The sequence below is a fragment of the Pezoporus occidentalis genome, unplaced genomic scaffold (assembly GCF_034315485.1).
Source record: "Pezoporus occidentalis ecotype Australia unplaced genomic scaffold, CSIRO_AGI_Poc_V1 ctg2, whole genome shotgun sequence".
Taxonomy (NCBI): Eukaryota; Metazoa; Chordata; class Aves; order Psittaciformes; family Psittacidae; genus Pezoporus; species Pezoporus occidentalis.
The window spans coordinates 11,535,796-11,553,841 of NW_026913855.1; the positions used below are offsets into that span (position 1 = coordinate 11,535,796).

Sequence of the window (18,046 nt, forward strand, 5' to 3'; positions counted from 1 at the left end):
AAATGAACTGCCTACCCTAAAGCCAAATAATTGGTAGTTTTTTCAGTTTCCTCTTCTCCCATTCTACCAACACCAAAATAAGTGCTCTGTGACAAAGGATACAGGGGAATTTCAGGTCTTGCAGGGAGCAGAAAGGACTTAGTCAAAATCTTGAGGCTTCAATTTAGTACCATGTGGTTACTTAACTTTTTCTGGGATTTTATGGTCACTTTTTAACTCTAAAAATTAGGACTTCTAACTAAAGCATTTGTCTTTATGAACAGATAAAACAAGTTCCTACGTATTTTCCAAATCTGTCTAAAATAGTTCTCAATTACTTCTACTGAGTTATGTTCTAGGAAAATCCATGTAGCTTATAAACTGTACAACTGGCAAAACCACAGCCCAAGTAATACACAAAATCCTACACCAGCTACAGCACCATGCAGTCCCTGAGTGACTGATCATGCTTGCATGCACATACACCCACAGGATTAAAGTACTCCAGCTCCAGCATCAATACTCTTTCCATACAGTTCACATACAAATGCACAGCTGGTAACTAACACACGGTGGCCATGGCTTGGTTTCTCTTTCAGAGTCCTCCTGAGAAATGCCTAGGTGATAGTGCTGCTCATGGTGCCTCAGGAGCTCAGGGCACCCTGAGCAGAGCACCCAAAGAAAGGCAGTCACCTTCCTATCTCAGTGGATGCTGCCTATTCCATAAGTCTGCAAGACCTTGCTGCACACATGAGAAAAAACAACAGCTGTCATACCCCCTAATTGGGGCCACCAAGGAAAAACTACAGGGAACTCAACAGCTCCAGGGCCACAGACAAACATTCTTCAGTTGCTTCTCACACAGCCAGCCCTTCAGTAGGACTGTAATGCCCAGAAGAGACCCCAAATACAGCACCAAAAAGAGAACTGAAATGTTGCCCAAGGCAGGTTATTTAGTGAGATGCAAGGTCAGGAAAATCAGCAGTAGCAAATGGTAGCGAATGGGAGAAGTTTGTAAGATCAGGTTCCCCGTAGCTGTGCATGTCTCCCTGGCTTACGGTCAAATGAAATTTTCTAAGTGGAAATTCCATTAGAATACTTCTGCTTTTTCCTTGTTTCTAACTGCAAGGTTTATTGCTCAAGGGATCAACAAATCCAGCAGATCCACTGTAAATCTAGTTAGCACAGCAGCAATCATTATGAATAAGATGAAATTTTATTGGAAATTCCTATCACATTTCCAAAATCTGTGGGTGAAACTACAGGCATCTATTTACAATGTTCAGATTTGCATTCAAATGATCCAACTTCACCACTGTGAATTTTTGGCTTGTATCTTCAGGTTTGGACTGGAGTTCACAGAGATCACCTTCATTGAAGCCAGGTAGCCAGCCTGCCAGAGCCAGAAATCAGAACAGGCTTCAGTGATGACACAACGCAACTGAATCTTGACCTCAGGGCAACAAAATTTTCTGGTATAGCTACAGATTTGTGAAATGAGCAATTACACAAGAGTTCTCAGAGCTCAGGGCCGGTTAAAGGGAAAACACAGAGGTATCTTCCAGAAGTGCACCAGCCCTCTACCCTTACTGGGATGCCAAACAAGAACTTTGACATCAGCTGATATCCTCTTGTGCAGCTGGACTGACTGCTTAATTTCTTCATCATTCATTGAGCGCTTTGCCCTTTAGGATGTGGGGGAAGGAGACTGTGGATAGGTGTGAGAGTGTGTGTGTGATGAAAGTGGGGATCATTTCCAAGAAAGAGAGAGATGTTTGCCAGGTTTGTTTTTTTTTTAAAACCTCTTCCTTAATAGTTCCTCTTCCAATAGTTACAGTTTTCTCTCTTTATTTTGATCATATCAGCATAGTACTGAAATGTCACCACTTTGGCATTGAAATTCTCTTCAGAATGGAGAGGTGATGGTGAGCGTGTTGCCCATGATTTCAGTTCACCCCCTTGAATGCTTCTTATTCCAAGCTCCATTATCCATTTAGTTTTGAGTATTTCTGCTTCCTGCATCCCCTCTTATGTCTGCAAAAATGAGTATCCTCAGCTGTGTCTGAGACACATCAAGAAATCTGTGTGTAAAGCACAGGAGGTTTGCTCAGGTTTTGGGGTGTCTAAATATTGACTAAGAATAACAGCAAAATTGGAAGTCACCTTCAAGTCACCAAGCAGCTCAGACTCATAATTTTATCAGTCTCTGTCATGGCACTCCACCACTGACAGGATGAAGAGTCCAACTATCTTCAGCTGCTGCTTGTACAGAAGATGTTTCATACCTTTGAAGAGCTTAATCTTCATGATTCATATGAAATGTCTCCATACTTTTCCTATTCCTCCCCAAAGACTCCATTTGTGAGCCCTACAAGCTACTACATGAGTATTTCTCTCACCACTTCCAATGTTTCTCTAGGGCAGTTTCCCAGAGTCCTACATCAGTGGTGTCTAGCAAGCCCTAACAGCTGCCATTCAGGCAAGGATACATTTGAAGACTGTATCCCTTCAATTACACTATTTCAGAGCAGGCAGAGACAGCGTTATATCATAGATCCCCCACATGCAATGAGGTAGATTAACTGACCTGAGCTATTCTTTTTCTTGGCTTCCAGTCAAACTCCAGCTCTGCTCATTTCAGCCATCTTTTGAGCTGCAACTACCTCAAAGGACGTGTTGCTGGCAGCAAACTCCTCTCCAGATTACACCTGAAGTGTGGTTCTCCATTTCCCATCAGTGTCTAAGAAGATCCTTTGAACCACTCATTCTCCTCTGGAGGGTTTCAGGCACTCCTGTGATTTTCCAGCCACTGTATGCTCTAAACAGAGAAATTTCAAAAGACACATAGAAATAAGGAAGTGCTGATTTACAGGTACTCTAAAGCAGGAAAAGTAGGAGTATTTCTTTAGCCCACTACTGAAGCATCTCTCTCTTGCTTCAGGATGAACATGCCATCTTAAATCTCACATTTTGAGTCCACGAGTGTGTCAGAAATTCCTTCCTGATCATCAGGGCAATGGCTATCTGCTTGCTGCTCTGTTACAAGCCACACATTATTCTCTGATGTCATTAGTCTGCAGAAAATCCTTTTCACACCCCTGATTCCTGTGAGATCAAGTCCCAATCCAGGCTGTGTCTGTAAACCCTCATCCTGAAAAAAAAGCACACTGAAGAAGTGAATGCACAGTTTGGGTTTCAAAGAGCCTAATTTAGGACATTCCATTACCATACATGTAATGTTACTGATATCTTGGTATAACTTAAAAGTAAATGCATGTAGAATGAATAAAAACACAGTAAAAAGAAAAAAAAGATGTCATATCTAAATATCTTCATACCCTTTACCTGAAATCCAAGCAATTTTTGTTTTTCCAAGAAATACATAATATTTAGCTTTTCTTTTGAAGTTCAAACAAATGCATTAGAAATAACAGAATTCCCTGTGGAATTAATTTTTCAGTTCCTAAGAAACCCGGGTTATAAATTTTGTATCTCTGTTTTGCTTGGTTTTCTAATAAGACCAGGTACTATTTCGGTAAGATACTGGATAATAAACAACTTTTGCAAAATAAATTATTAATATAACAGTAGTTGAGCAATTGATAATGATTGTGAGGCCTTTTGAAGGTAACTGAATTTTATATAGCAATCTCTATGCAAAGTAACAGTAAAAAACCAAAGATGGCAAACATTTTTATCCCTTCAAATGCTCAATTTTCCAGAAATATTGCCAAATTAGCATTACCCGGTTCTTCAGAATTAGTATAAACAAGCTTTCGCAAAAACTTCTAAAATATAGAAAAATTTCCTTTCGCTTTCTCAGAAACAGAACTCAAATTAATGAAGTGAAATTCTCCTTTTTACCAGTTCCTATTTAGAGATCCTTTTGAATAGGCATCGTTCCTTCAAATTAAGCTTATTTTTCCATTTCTTATTTTCATATGTATGTACGCATGTATGTATAAAGAGGATTGAGCAGGGAAACAGCGAGGGAAAATGTCATTTAAAATAATTTTTCAAATTCAAAATTTTTTTAAGAAAGTCTTTTTTTTTACCTATTCTCAATACAAATACATGATGATATACCAAAGAAAACATTTCAAAATAACCTCTTCTCTTTTTAATTAAAAAAAAGAAGGAAAGAAGTGACATACTATATTAAGGAAGGCACTTCAGGAAAATACCTGGAATCTGCCAAAAATTTAGAATCTAAGTTAAGGAAACAGAGTCACAAAGAAAGCTACCTGGTCAGAAGCCAGGGTACAGGTGGTATGAGAGGTTAAGAAGGAGGATATGAGAAGGTATGGAGACTTTCTGCCTATGCTAGCACCAGTAACACCTAGTCCCACATGTAACCTAGCTGAGCTCAACCTTTTAGACAAGGGCTACGTTTGCTCCTGGAAATACAATGGCTTCTGAAAAAAGACTAATATGCCTTTTGAATCACATGGTGCTAGTTAGAGTTGTGGAAAGCCTATTATGGCTACAGCTGTGGTTAATGTTGCACAGTCAACACCCAAAACAGACGTGCGCAAAGGTACCTGTGCTCTGGAGAGGCATAGCAGCACCAGTAATACATTTATTGAGTCAGTAGTGGGGAGCTGCCTAAGAGGACTTGACAAATGGTGCGTCAAAATTATTATTTAAGACACAAGTGTTTCCACAGAATTCCAAAACCCTGGCCACCTCTGTTCACCTTCTGCTTGCTTTCTTACAGCTCTTAGAGCTAAACAACTTTTCTACCTGAGATTTTATAAAAATGACTATCGATCACAAGAGGTGATAGAGGTCTGGGTTTTTTTCTTTCAACCAACCATCGCAGTAATTTTTCTCCAGCTGCGCAGCACTGTGATATTAAGCAATGCATTCTTGCAAATTGTGACGGTTGCATTTTTTGCCTAATCTTTGAAGCCTGTTATTTTCTTCACTAAAGTGCCAAGAGATGCAATTTCTTTAGAGATGACTGTTTCCATTAACACAATATCATCTGCTCAGCCAAAGACCTCTCCCTACAAGGCTCGACTTAACAAGCACCATTTGTATGAATCACCTGGAGGCTCTTAGTAACAAACCATATTAATAAATTCACCCCTTGACTACCGGTTTAATATGTATTTACATGAGATGTGAGAAAGAGAACACCAACCTGACCTATTACATAAACATATTTTCCTCACGTGGACCTCCAAGTGGGATTGTTACTGCCATTACAGCCAGCACTATTCAAAAGAGGTGTTCGAAGAAGCATTTCAGTGGTCAGCATTGGGACTTTGGGCTATTATCTTATTATCAGTCTAAGAACTGACCTAATGGTGCTTCCCTAGCTAGTTACAATTTTCTGGAAAAGCAAGAAATACTCTTTTTAGACTTCATACAAGACGAGAAAATTGAACAGGATATGCTGAGGCATCTCAGATGTAAAATTGATAAATGGCAATAAATGCGTTTCTAAATCTGTCTCCTCAGAGAAAATGTCTCTACTTTAAATCTGCTTCTCTCAAAATGATTTATACCCTTCATCTTCAATGATGCCAAGATCTTTAAAAGATCTGAGACTTGAATTAGAAACCAGACACCATTGAATAGTGGCTATTTGATAGAGCAATGCTGCATGATAATTGTTTGGAGATACACTTAGACCTTCCATGGTTTGTACTACTTAGAGATACACTGCCATGGTGGAACAAGAGTTTGAGAAGGATAGTAATTGTTATCTGCCTTCACAGGTCAGTAAATGCTGGGATTGCAAAAGTCTGCTTTGGAACATGTACAGGGCATTTGCCTCTAACTTGTTCCAGAAGCACTGCAATCCATCTTCACATCTCTCATCCCCTGGAACTAACTTACATTCCAGTTATGGCCAGAACTCTTTATGCAAGCTATTCATATGAGATTACCAAAAAGTTCTCCAGAGCAAGCTCTGCTTTAGAATATACTAAATTGGTCATCAGAATCTCTTTCAGGGAAATGACAGTTCTGACAAAATCATAATCAAGGTTTCTCTGAGATTTCTTGACTTCCAGAGCAGCAGTTATTTGCTGATTTTCAGAGAACTCATCCAAGACATGAGAGCAGCAGAACAGGAATTTTACCATGAATCTCCATCACAAGTACTGTAGTCCAACAAGCCATTCTTTATCTGAGGAAAAGCATAAGGAACATCGGTTTCTCCTTTGCCCCTGTAAGAAATATCACCATTGGAAGTGAACTGAAGGCACTGAAATGAAAAACACTTTTTTTTTTGCCTATCAATAACATTTAAATATTCAGATTCAGAAAATATACAGATATGACTCAAAGATATAAAGGAAATTCAGATCACCAGTTGCTAGTAATTAGATACCTTGAGAATGACACCTGGGCTTGAGAGTGGTGTGCCCTAAAGTAGATATGGATACAAAGAAAATCCTGATATACTGAAGGACAGAAATCCCTCTTTTCCTCATGTTTGTCACTTCGGCTTCATTTTCATAGGCTCTTCTTAAGGCTGTAAGTCATTGGCTGAACTTCATTCTGATTTGTGAAAGACTAAGAGAGACAAACTGATGTGGTAAAAATCTGATGGGCCATAGGTATAACAAAAAACACCTAACCTTTTTCCATTTTGCTCATTTCCATCTTCTGTAACTCTTCCTTCTCCATGATATACTCACTTTAAAGACTTGATGCATTTTCAAAGTTCCCTAGCTACAGTTTTCTTTTCTTTTTTTCTGTGATGTATTTATCTCAACTAATAGTGCTAAAACAGACACAAACAGAGAGATAGCAACATGGAGAAGCAAGCCATGAGTCAAAACAGCAGGTGCTAAGATCATTCTCCTCCAGGAAAGAGGATTAGCAAGAAATTCCCACAGCTAAAGGCATTTCCTGGTCCTCCATCCACTTTTTGAAAGTATTATCAAGAGATACTATAATTCAGCCCTGAATGTATTGACTCCACCAACTAGGAATCATCCCATTATTACTGTGCTAATAGCAGTCTTCATTATTACAGCTATAACATAATTTGCCTTCACTCTATTTCAGCATTATGCTGAAAGTGGGCTGGATAACCAAAATGGGAATTTGAGCAGGACTTGAGGCTTACCATAAGAGTTAGAAGACAGAATGTTTCATAGAGAAAAATCTTTGGTTTTGTATGTCTAGCATATCAACAAATACTTCAGCAAAGGCTACAGATTCACATTAAGACAAACCCCATGTTTGTTTAGAAAGACAGGCAGTACATAGTTTTTAAGAATTCACCCTTTTTCTCACAGAAATAGTGTAAAGTGCTTCTGAGAAACTGCAAAAAAAGCCCAGCACAGCAGATTAAGAGGAAAGCTGTGCAGAGGCAGGGTGTTGTACCACCCAGGGAGATCTTGGGTACACATCAAATGAGCCCGACCTTCAGTGTGTGGGTGTGCTGAGATTTGAAGAGGTTTCCAGGGGAGGAGAAAGAGGAGTCTTCATTTTAAGCTAAGTGCCACATTCCGTGTATGTTTAGCAAGGTAAATTCCCAGATTTCAGGCAGCCTGCCCATGAAGCAGCTAAGGTATTTCAAAAGATACAATTCTCTCTGTCTCCATCCTGCATTTAAACTACAAGTAGCTGAGAGACTGACCTCCACTTTACTCATGGTCCTTGATACCAGCAGCATGCAGCACACAGCACAGCCAAAGACTGAAAGGTGAAAAGTAAGGTAATGAAGGAAACTGATCACCGATTGTCACAAGGTTGGAAGGGACCTCAAAGATCATTGGTTCAATCTTTCTTCGCAAAAGCACAGTGCAGACAAGATGACTCAGTACCCTATCCAGCTGAATCTTAGAAGTGTCCAATATTGAGTAATCCACCACTTCCCTGGGGAGATTATTACAATGGCTGATTGTTCTCATTGTAAAAAATTTTCTTCCTGTGTCCAATTGGAATCTCCCCAGGAGTAATGTATGCCTATTATGCCTCATCTTTTCCATGTGACTCCTTGTAAAAAGGGAGTCTCCATCTTCTTTGTAGCCACCTTTTAAAAACTTTAGATAGGTCTCCCTTGAGCCTTCTTTTCTCAAGGCTATACAAATCCAGATCTCTCAGCCTCTCCTCATTCGACAGGCTTCCCTGTCATTTGATCATCTTTGTGGCCCATCTCTGGACCCTCTCCAGCCTGTCTGCATCTTTTCGCATAGCAGGAACAAAAACTGAACACAGTATTCCTGACAAGCACTGAGCGGGATAATGACTTCTTTATCTCTGCTGTTGATGCCCTTGCTGATGCAACTCAGCATTCTGTTGGCTTTCTTTGCCACAGCTGCACCCTGTTCACTCATATTGAGCGTGCTGGCCACCAGGACCCCCAGGTCCCTTTCCACAGAGCTGCTTTCTAGGCACTATTAACTTATTAGCCGCACACCTAAATTCAAGAGAAGCTTGACTTTTTGGCATGCAGTCAGAGCCATGCCCAGGCTCCTGCTCGCCTTGCTCCATGGTCTCCCAGAGATCTGCCATGTCCACCTCGTGCACAGCATTTGGCCAGTTCCTCTGCATGCATAAATGAATGCAGAGGCTGAGAAACAAAGTGTGCGTGGAAATACTCAGGCCTGTGGCAACATGTTGCTCTGCCAGCAGAGACAGAACACTGCAGCAAGGCTGTGAAAATCATTCTGTGAGCATCCTTCCAGAGCACAGGGAAACCTAGCCCTGCTCTGCCAGGGAGACAAATGGTAAAGCACAGGTCTCAGACTTTTTACACTCAAAGCTGGAATGGCTTTATAGCATTACGTCACACTAAATAAAGATAGGAACATTACTGCCTTCCAATCTGAGAGCTATGAAAATGCTTGATAGAAGTCTTTTTTCCCTTGTCTCAGGACCATGTAAAAGTTAAGAAAGGTAAGTGCTTTCAAGTTCTCACTGACATACAAGTTGGGTTGTAACAAGCATACCCATCTATTAAAACTACCAACTTTTTCTTCATAAAACCAAACCATATAGCCATCATTTTGCCCTCAGAAGGGAAATATTCTGTAATATTAGCCAAAAGAGACTTATGTTTCAGGTTGGCACAGAGCTGTACTTAGGTAACTTCAAAATAAAGCTGTTGTCCTAAGGTGGTAGAGATTCTGGCTCTCTTCCTCTAAGTACACATATGATCTTCTAAACGATGTTTTCTGGTTCTCATTCATGATTAACCAATGCACCTGATCCAGAATATCAGTGAGAAAATATTTGTGGCCGAACTACCTGTCACCTTAATATCCTACTTGGAAGACATGTCAGATCTGTTCTAAGTCAGACTCTGCAGTAATATTTTTTTAACTCATTTTATCACACAGACTGTGATTATCCACCAGCCCTCCTCTTACCTGTGCAAGTACACACACAACTTCTAGGTTTCCCTTTACCTCAAACTCAAAGGCTTCAGGCAGCAGCTGATTTATTGTCAAGAAGATGTAGCATTTCACAGGCAGTGCTCAGGTGGGAATCAAACCAGTAACAATGCTGAATTACATCATCGTTCAGACCTCATCCCTTTCCCCATGGGGATGGTCTTGGAAATACAGAAGTAACAGTGGGGAAGGTCTCAGCCCTGCAGAGCTTCTCAAGAATATATGCAGTGCTCCACCAACTCCTCCATTTCTCTGAGGGTTGTTTCCCCCTAACCTAGCACTTTGGTACTTCTATTTCCACATGCATTTTGGTCCCCCACCTCAAAGATGAGTACTGTTCTAGCAAAGGCTAGTACTGATTCCTGGAACCGCATGCCAAGGATGGGACAGCACCCAAGAATGTAGCCTCCTCCACCCTCTCCACTAGTCACTACTCCATGCCTGCAGTAACCAGGTAACCAAGCAACACTGTTGTGTCACAGCTTTTGCAAGAATGTGCAGAAAAACTGCCCGCAGAGAAACCCCTGTACTTAAAGCATGTGAAAAAATTGTACTTCTACCTGCCAACAGCAGTATGCTAAAATCTGGACTGAGACATCTTGATAAACACTGAATTGGTCTATTTTAACAGCTGTAAAAAAAGAAAAGCTATTAAAAACCTTAGTCTAAATAAGTGTCAAGAGACGTAAAACATGGCAAAAACCATTTAAAATTCAACAATTAAAAATTACATTTGTTGTCTTGCATCTTCATTGAACAATTACTCGGAAACTTCCAAAAGTTTAGACTGTAATATGAATTTAAGAACCACTTAATGACTTGGCTCCAGCTGAATGTATTGTCATTATGTAAATTTGTCTTCATCTGTCCTGAGTAAGTAACAGTTATTGCTATTTACCACTGTTAGGAGGAACAACTCCTAGGAGGGTCCCCAGTAAAACAGACATGCCAGCTGAACATACTGTCCTCCCCTCACATTGAACGCAGGCTGTTCGACAGGGTCCTTCTCCAATGTCCACAAAATGTTCAATCTGATACTCTGGTTATCTAGAAAAAATCCCATACTCAAAAAAAAAATCTCACACCCAAAACAATGGCCCCAGTTGAAGCAAAAGAAACTTCTCCAAACCTGACATCACTGTCAGTAAAGACGATAAAGCAGACAGATATTTTAAAGGCTAAGAAAGAGTTAATCCTCATAAATCTCATTAAAAACCAAGATTTACCTACAAGTAGATAAATCACCAGGAAAATTGAAGATTTCAGTCCAGACCTCATGTCTTGTTGCTCTCACACAGGATAAGCCACAGACCATGAAGGACAGCTCACCTGCATGGACAGGCACTCTTGGCAGCTCTCTATGCAGGAGGAGATGTGCTATAGCTTCCACAACATTGTTATTCGACAAAATGATATTACTCAAAATGAGGTGCAACATGGATAATACAGTACGGGATGAAGGCCCTGTGTTAAACTGCCCAACGATGGAAACACCTTCTGCTCTGTTTGCAGAGTGCCATGTAATTTACAGTCACTGTTGTGAGTTCTTTGTGAGAATATTAATGTCCCGATTTCTCAGTAAGAAATACTAGAATCATTGCTACCATCTGAAACTGTAGATGACAGGCTGAAAAGAAAGGGGGTTCACTGCAAGGACATTATTTCCTGGTTCAGAGCTGAGTGTAATAACCCTTTTCTTACGCATTAATTGAAACGGACCATATTCGCACCAAACTCAACACTCCGGCTGAGTGCCCTGTTCACATCTATTCGTCAAAACCATATTGTTTTCTTTATTCATATTTGAAAGTGAAGAAAGCTGATTTAAGAAAAGTATTTTGTACATTTTTTAAAATATATTTGTATTTAAAAAAATTTCGAAGGACACAGACTTTTATTGGAAAAGAAATTTTTGTTTGAAAACTTAAGATCTTTACCCAGAAACTGCTTTTCTAGCATAAAATAAAGTAAGAACAGAAATAGCTGTTCAGGTAAAGCATAGCTAAGCATGAATTGAGCCCCAGCATTATGGTTTTTTCTTTGCTTTAGTAAGGTGACAGTTTCAGAATCTCATTTACTTCTGGGCACCTCGATCAACTTCATCAGCCAATACAAGGGGGTTTTGTGTTTCTGTTCAGACATTTCTCTCAGTGAGCAGAATATTACTTAACACAATTCATACCATTTCTGCATGCTTGGCTAGTGTGATAATGGCAACAAATTTGAGAGTGTTATCAGCAACAATGTTCTGCGCTTCTGCAGTGTCACTGGCTCCAGGTGATTAAATTTGGCCACAAGCTCTTGCTAAATGAAGGAGTAAATTTTTTCTTTAGCTTTTTAATTCCAGCTGTAACCATGTGGTCACGAAATGGGAAAGCTAATCAGCTAGGCAGAGCAGCAGACCTTCATTCTGAGGAAACTTTGCTATCTTGGTAACTCATCCACCAGCTATACCATCAGAATTTCACAATCCCAACTATTCTATAAAGAAAGGTGTGTTAATGAGGTCTTTGTATTTTATTATGGATGCTGATATACTCACATGTTTAGCCAAGCTGGGAACTTAGTATGAAAAGAGAAATTTTAAGGTGATCCAAAACCAAAACACAAAAAAAAAAATGTAGCAAGTAAAAACTAAACCAAGTAAGGCTCGTGAAAACTTTCAACGTACATTTCTATAAAAATACAAACCAACTACATTAACTTGAAGTGTGGGGACCATCCCAGTCCTGGCATAGAGCTGCTTCATATTAATGTGTTAATTTTTGTACTCCATCAGCAAACTGGCCCCAAAACTGCTGGTGTCTCACTTAACAAGGCACTAACAACAAATCAGAGAATGCTGACAACAAACTAATCCAGTGTGGGTACACGTATTTCTAGGAAAAACTAGAAGCACAGAAGTGAGCCTGGAGTCTTGCTTGACCAAAGCCATGACCTGAGGAAGGAACTGGTGGAAATAGATGGCTGAGCAAAGTTCAGTGAACAGCCAAGTCTGTACATGACCAAAGATGGTTTGGACAGTATGATTCAGTGTCTTACACAAATCGTAATTGCCAATACAGTCTTGCACAAAGATACTGTGGAATTCTCCAGAGTTGTAATACGCCACAGTTGACAACAAAAGACATCTTCTGGGCAACTAAAATCTTTACTGGAAGAATGGGCCACTTTGAGTGGCTGACAGCAGCTTTGCAAGACAGACACAAGCCACAATGTTAACTGGGAAATGCAGAAGAGCACTTGTACACAGACTACCATAGGCTCAAACTTTTCACTGTCCATGCCCCATGCTGGCTGGATTTGGAGCAGTAGGGAATATACAGAGCTTTCAGAGTGTGTGCAGAGAAGGTGTGGCTGTCAGCCAAAATTTATTTATGCAATAGAAGCAATTACTTCTGCTCCAACTGTTCCAAACTATTTGGAATTCTTCAAGAAGTTTGAAATCCTCAAATTCTGGGGAGAAAAAAGAAGACACAACTGAAGAACCTGAATGTAGGGTTACATTATTCAAGGGTTAAATCTAAGCATTAGTCTAAAAAACTCACAGCCCAGGCATGGGCGGTGATGGTGTATGTTTTTTTTTTCTCTCTGAGCTAAATGACAGAGTAGAAATGCCCACTGACCTGCAGAAAACTTGCCTATTTCAGTGCTTAAATCAAGATGCCCGTGACTTCCAGTGAATGAGGACAGAATGAGCATGAAATAAGAAAGCATCAGAGATTTTTTATCTGAAGTTGTTGTTGTGTTGAGGAGTCCTTTTTTCTTCCCACATGGCATAAGGTACTGATCATCAAATATGTTTTAAAGGACTAAAATTCTTAAGAGCTTTACAACTAAGGTTTATCAGCCTTAATGTTCCTCTCTAAAATGCCCCTGCAGTGCTGAAGGTCACTTTGTAAATACAGAATTTTTGTGTGACATGCATTTCCCCCTTCACTTCTACGTCAGTTCTGCTGCATTTTACAATGAAACAATTTTAGATAACCAACAGCATGGCCATACTTGTGTGGCTTACCAAATACAACCTAGAAATATACATTTTGTTATAGTCAGAAATATTCTTATGCTCTTTAAAGACCATTCTGATAACAGAAGAGAATTCCTACTTTGCTATCTAACAATTCAGCTTATTTATATACAGAAGAGCAAGGATGGATTGCAGTCAGCCAAGCAAGTGAGAGCAAAACATATCTGGAATAAATGCTTCAGGAAAAAGAAGCCTCTCCTGGTAATCACATTAACCTGAACTGCCAAAGGGACATTTTGCCTAAGCATCCAGCTGTGGAATTTCTTCGAGTTGTTACTCACCACTTCCAGAACCTGTATTCAAGGTTATGTGTTCAAAATCAGTCACCTAAGTCCACATTCGGGCTCACAAATAACTAGAATGAATGACAGAACTTGACCCTGTCACATTAACAATAGAGCCCACAGGGTTAGATATAATACAAGCTATAATGATACAGTCTCAGCTGAAATATTCAAAAGCAAATTGAAGTACTTAATGACCGTCTTCATTTTCTGTAAGTGCAGAGCACTTGCCTTAAGTAAAGCAGGCTTCTCTGAGAGCATAAGTTGAGCAATTGATATCACAGATGGTTTTTAACATGTTGGTCCATAGCCTGAAAAATGCACTTTATATTTTTAAAACAAGGACGTATCTAATGAACTAATTTAAATATTAGGCAGCATGGCAAATATGAGGTGGAAGTCACAGAAGAGAACGTGATAGGATACAGACATAGAAGCCCACAGTGGGAATGTACTGCAAACCAACTCATAAAATTTTGGGCCAAAATGTAGTATTGCCTAAAAACTGAGTTTTCATTTAACCCATTATAAAAATCCACAAAACTACAAACTTCACAATTAGATCTAAACCTGGGAGCAGGGCTAAACTTCTATTAAATTTACTGAGTTTTCAGTTCAGGCCTCTCATGAACACATACATGTACAGTAAATATATGCACACTGTTACATACTCACTACCCACAACTTTAGCTGTATCTTAAAGAAGCAGAATGCTTTAAAAAATGCATTAAGCTTGACAGCTAGGAGGAAGAATAAAAGGCTGATCTAATATTTCCGAGTACACAAGGTTTTACTTCAACTTCAGAGATATCGAAAGTCTGCCATGGGAGATCAAGACTGTCATTGCCAAGGAATGGAAAAGCTTGTAAACAAAAGCAGAGTGGTTTTGAAATATTGCTAGATTATTAAAACATTATCTATAGTTGACCCACATGCAAGGCTCAAATCTAGAAATATGAGCTGTGTTGCAAGAGCGGTATATTTTGTCTTAAACAGGGCTCAGTGTTACCTCTCTCCTTGGGCTGGTAAGTAAGATGCACTGTTTCAGTATGAAAATACTTCGGGGGCCGGTGGAGAAACAGTTCCTACAAAACTGAGGGTTTTGTCATGTTGTCACTTATGAAATCAGAATCTTGCTCTCCCACCCACTGTGAAGTATTCCAGGCACATCACTCCTCATGCTTCCATGGAGTTTTACCCTCGAGGCAGCAGTGGTTTTTCACTCTACTGCAGGGCAATGCAGCCAGGTTTTGCTGCAGCACGTTACGGTCTACCTCCAGAAACATGCTGTGGCAACACACCACAAGAGAATCTCTCATTCTGTGAGGCAAATACCGAAAGGTCTTAATCTCAGGAGTTAGGTCTACTAGCTCATAGCACTGGCAAACAGATTATTGCTTTATTGCCCTGCACAGCAGACAATGTGTTCAGTAGATTTGTCCCATCCTTCAGCTGCTTGTCACAAAGGTGAGCACAAGCTAGTATCATTCAAATCTTCTGGTGTTCAGACTGGAGATAAGAGGATTGGAAGTATGGCAGATCAAATTCAGGTAGACTGACAGAGCCTGAAAATGCATGCACACAGCCTTTTACCTTAGGTGCACTCATTTCCAAAGTAAAATTATCAATCCTACAGACACCAAACTCAAAACATGCTTTGAAAAAAGTCTAAATAGCAACATTACATCACTGCAGCTATTCCTGGGCTGAGAGATGCAAAAAAAAGAACAGAATCAGAAATATCACTATCAAGCCTATTCTTTAAAACACCCTTGTCTTACCTCACCACGCTGTGCCACTTGGGATTAGCAAAAACAGTGAGGTTGACAGCATTAGGACACTCCCTTGGAACATGACTCTCTTGTTTGAGAGAACACCATGCCGTCTTCATTCTCTTTACTTTGCATACAGTTTCTTGGTACATGTCTTGGATAAAAGTCTGCTGCTTTTCACATTAGTGTAGAACAGGAGTAAATACACTGAAATGCAGGCATGCCATTTTCAGAACTTTAACCTGTATAAGACTCTCAACTGTGGCATGCCAATTTCACATGCTACTACACCTGCATGTAGCCCACAGATGCTCTGAAGACAACAGCTCATGTAAAAGGAGGCAAGTGGGTTGCTCCTCAGCTCAGTAACTGGTTGTTCACCTTCAGACTGTACCAATACCAAAGAAAATCATGGGAATATGATAAAGGTATCCCACTTGACTTCTCAGAAGGGTATCCAAAACTACACAAGTGACCAAGTCCACTAATGGTCTCTTGGGATTTTTCATCAGACTTGGGGCAGATGGCATGGCTAGTGACTGCAGCTCTTTGGGGAACAGCAACTTGTCACTCTGTGAAAACTCAATTCTTTTCAATCATGTAATCACGCCCCAACAGAGCCAGAAGAATCAGTGCTGACTGCTAGGTCAAAGCCAAAGCCCAAAAAGACTTTGCTCATGTTCCATAGGCTCTGGGTGTGATATGAGGGAACAGAATACGGGGATGGAGTCAGTATTCCCATGGCTACTGATCCACCCCTCGCTGACAGACTGGATGAAATCTGAATGGGTAAGGAAGCCATGCTTTTCACCAGAGAACCGAGCCCAACTAGAAAATTAGGTCTTACTTGCTTATGACTAGTAAGGCAGACATTTTCCCTAGAAACCACCTTCTGGTAGTGGGCAGACATCTTCCTGCAGTCTTCTGCATGAGCTCATTTAAAACAGTACATGGGTCCTTTTCAGTATCAGTGTGATTTTTGATCTCTGAGTTTGCTATTTAACAGGTCTTCACAACACGACTTTTCTCCATGTCTGTAATACATGCATTCTAGTTCCACATTTCTGTTTTCTGTCAGTTGCCATCAAACAGCCCTTTTCCTACACCTCCAAAAAATAAAAATAACAAAGCCAACCCCGCTTATTTTAAATGGCAACTTCATGCAAGGTTTCAACCCAAGGTTATTTTTTTCTGCCAGTTGTTTCTTTGAGAACAGATGGCATCTGCAACAGTTCAGGATATATCCTATTTTTAAGTATCATATCTTTTTACTCTTCTGCAGTGGACTTAGCAATCAGAGGAAAATACCCCAAGAGCTGGGCTTTTTTACATGATGAACAAACCACACTGTCTCATGACACTCAGGAAATTATCTCCCAGTGCAAATGCCCAGCAGCCAGGGTCTCTGTGTCCACCCTTCTGGTGTAACATTTCCTGCCAGCACTTGATAAGGAACAACCTGCTTCCGGCAGTGCCAACTCAGCAGAGCACTCAAACACTGACTGACACAACAAAACTGGCAGCGAAAAAGTTCAAATTAAGGTTATGCACAATGGCCTGATCTCTAGTACATGGTGTCTCAAGAGTTCCATTTTGCACCACAAAATTCAACATGATGGGAATGTCCCATATGTCATTTGACTTTCCTTTTGGGATTTTCTCTTGTACATATCGTATTTTGACAAGGTAGCAGCTTCCCCAGAATAGGAGAAGCAATGAAAAATGAAGTCAGGAACTGCCATGCTATTTAAGTTTGTTGTTTCTTATACTTCAAATTCATAGGATAAAGTCATACTTACTTTGCAAGTAACTAAAGCTCTGTCTGCCTCTATTTTGATCCATCTGCACAAAAGACCACTATTATAATGGAAAGCCAGCCAGAAAAATCTGATCTTGAGCTTTTAAACTCTGACAGAGAGATCAGGCCAAGTTTTGGACCACACTAACCAGGTTAAATGTCTGCTGGGTCAAAGCTGGCTTCTATCCAGGAAAGCAGAGAGGGCTCAGACAGGTTTGCAAAAGTCCATATGGATGTATCTGAAGTTAGTATTTGGAAGTAGTCATACGAACATGGAAAAAAATGCTGTTATGAATGTTTAAAAAAGGAAGATGCACAGCCACAGTGACTCATTCACCAAGGAAACACAAAAGCTGACATCCATAATCCTCTGCAGAGGCACCTGGGTTGCCTCTTCCACTGGTACCAGGAACACCTCCACTTTGGTTCGTGCTCCTGACTGATTTCCATTTTGTTTCTCTGTCAGGCTGAGAGCTGAAGCACTAACAGCTCAAAGGCAGCATTCTCTAAAGCAGCTCTGGCTGACTCTCTTAATACCAACCCCTCAAGGCTCAGCAAGCCCTGCAGGGATCCATGCTGCAGTGACTTGCGTCAGCAGTTTGAGGAAATGATAGTCAACTACATTGGGATGTATCTCCTTCAGAAAGAATGGAAATTCAAGGGAAAGGAAAAGGAAATCAGTCTGGGATCAGACTTAATGTATGAATCAAAGCATAAGGGAAGTGGGGAAGGGGACCTTTTCACATATGTGCTTCACACCAAGTCAGTGGGCTAGGGAAGTCTCTGACTTTTCCACTAGTTCCACGATTAAGGTATTCATC

General features: G+C 40.3%; 1 long non-coding RNA gene across 2 annotated transcripts in view; it reads right to left on the reverse strand.

The window, feature by feature from the left end:
- The window catches only part of LOC134163204 (uncharacterized), an 84,965-nt gene that overhangs the window by 11,915 nt on the left and 55,004 nt on the right, over nucleotides 1–18,046 (reverse strand). The window contains exon 4 of one of the 2 annotated variants that reach the window (XR_009964620.1): nucleotides 11,811–12,797. The exons of the other annotated variant lie outside the window; for it this stretch is intronic. This is a non-coding gene — a long non-coding RNA (uncharacterized LOC134163204). Of the gene's footprint in view, nucleotides 1–11,810; nucleotides 12,798–18,046 lie in introns of those variants that run through there. 2 annotated transcript variants of the gene reach the window in all.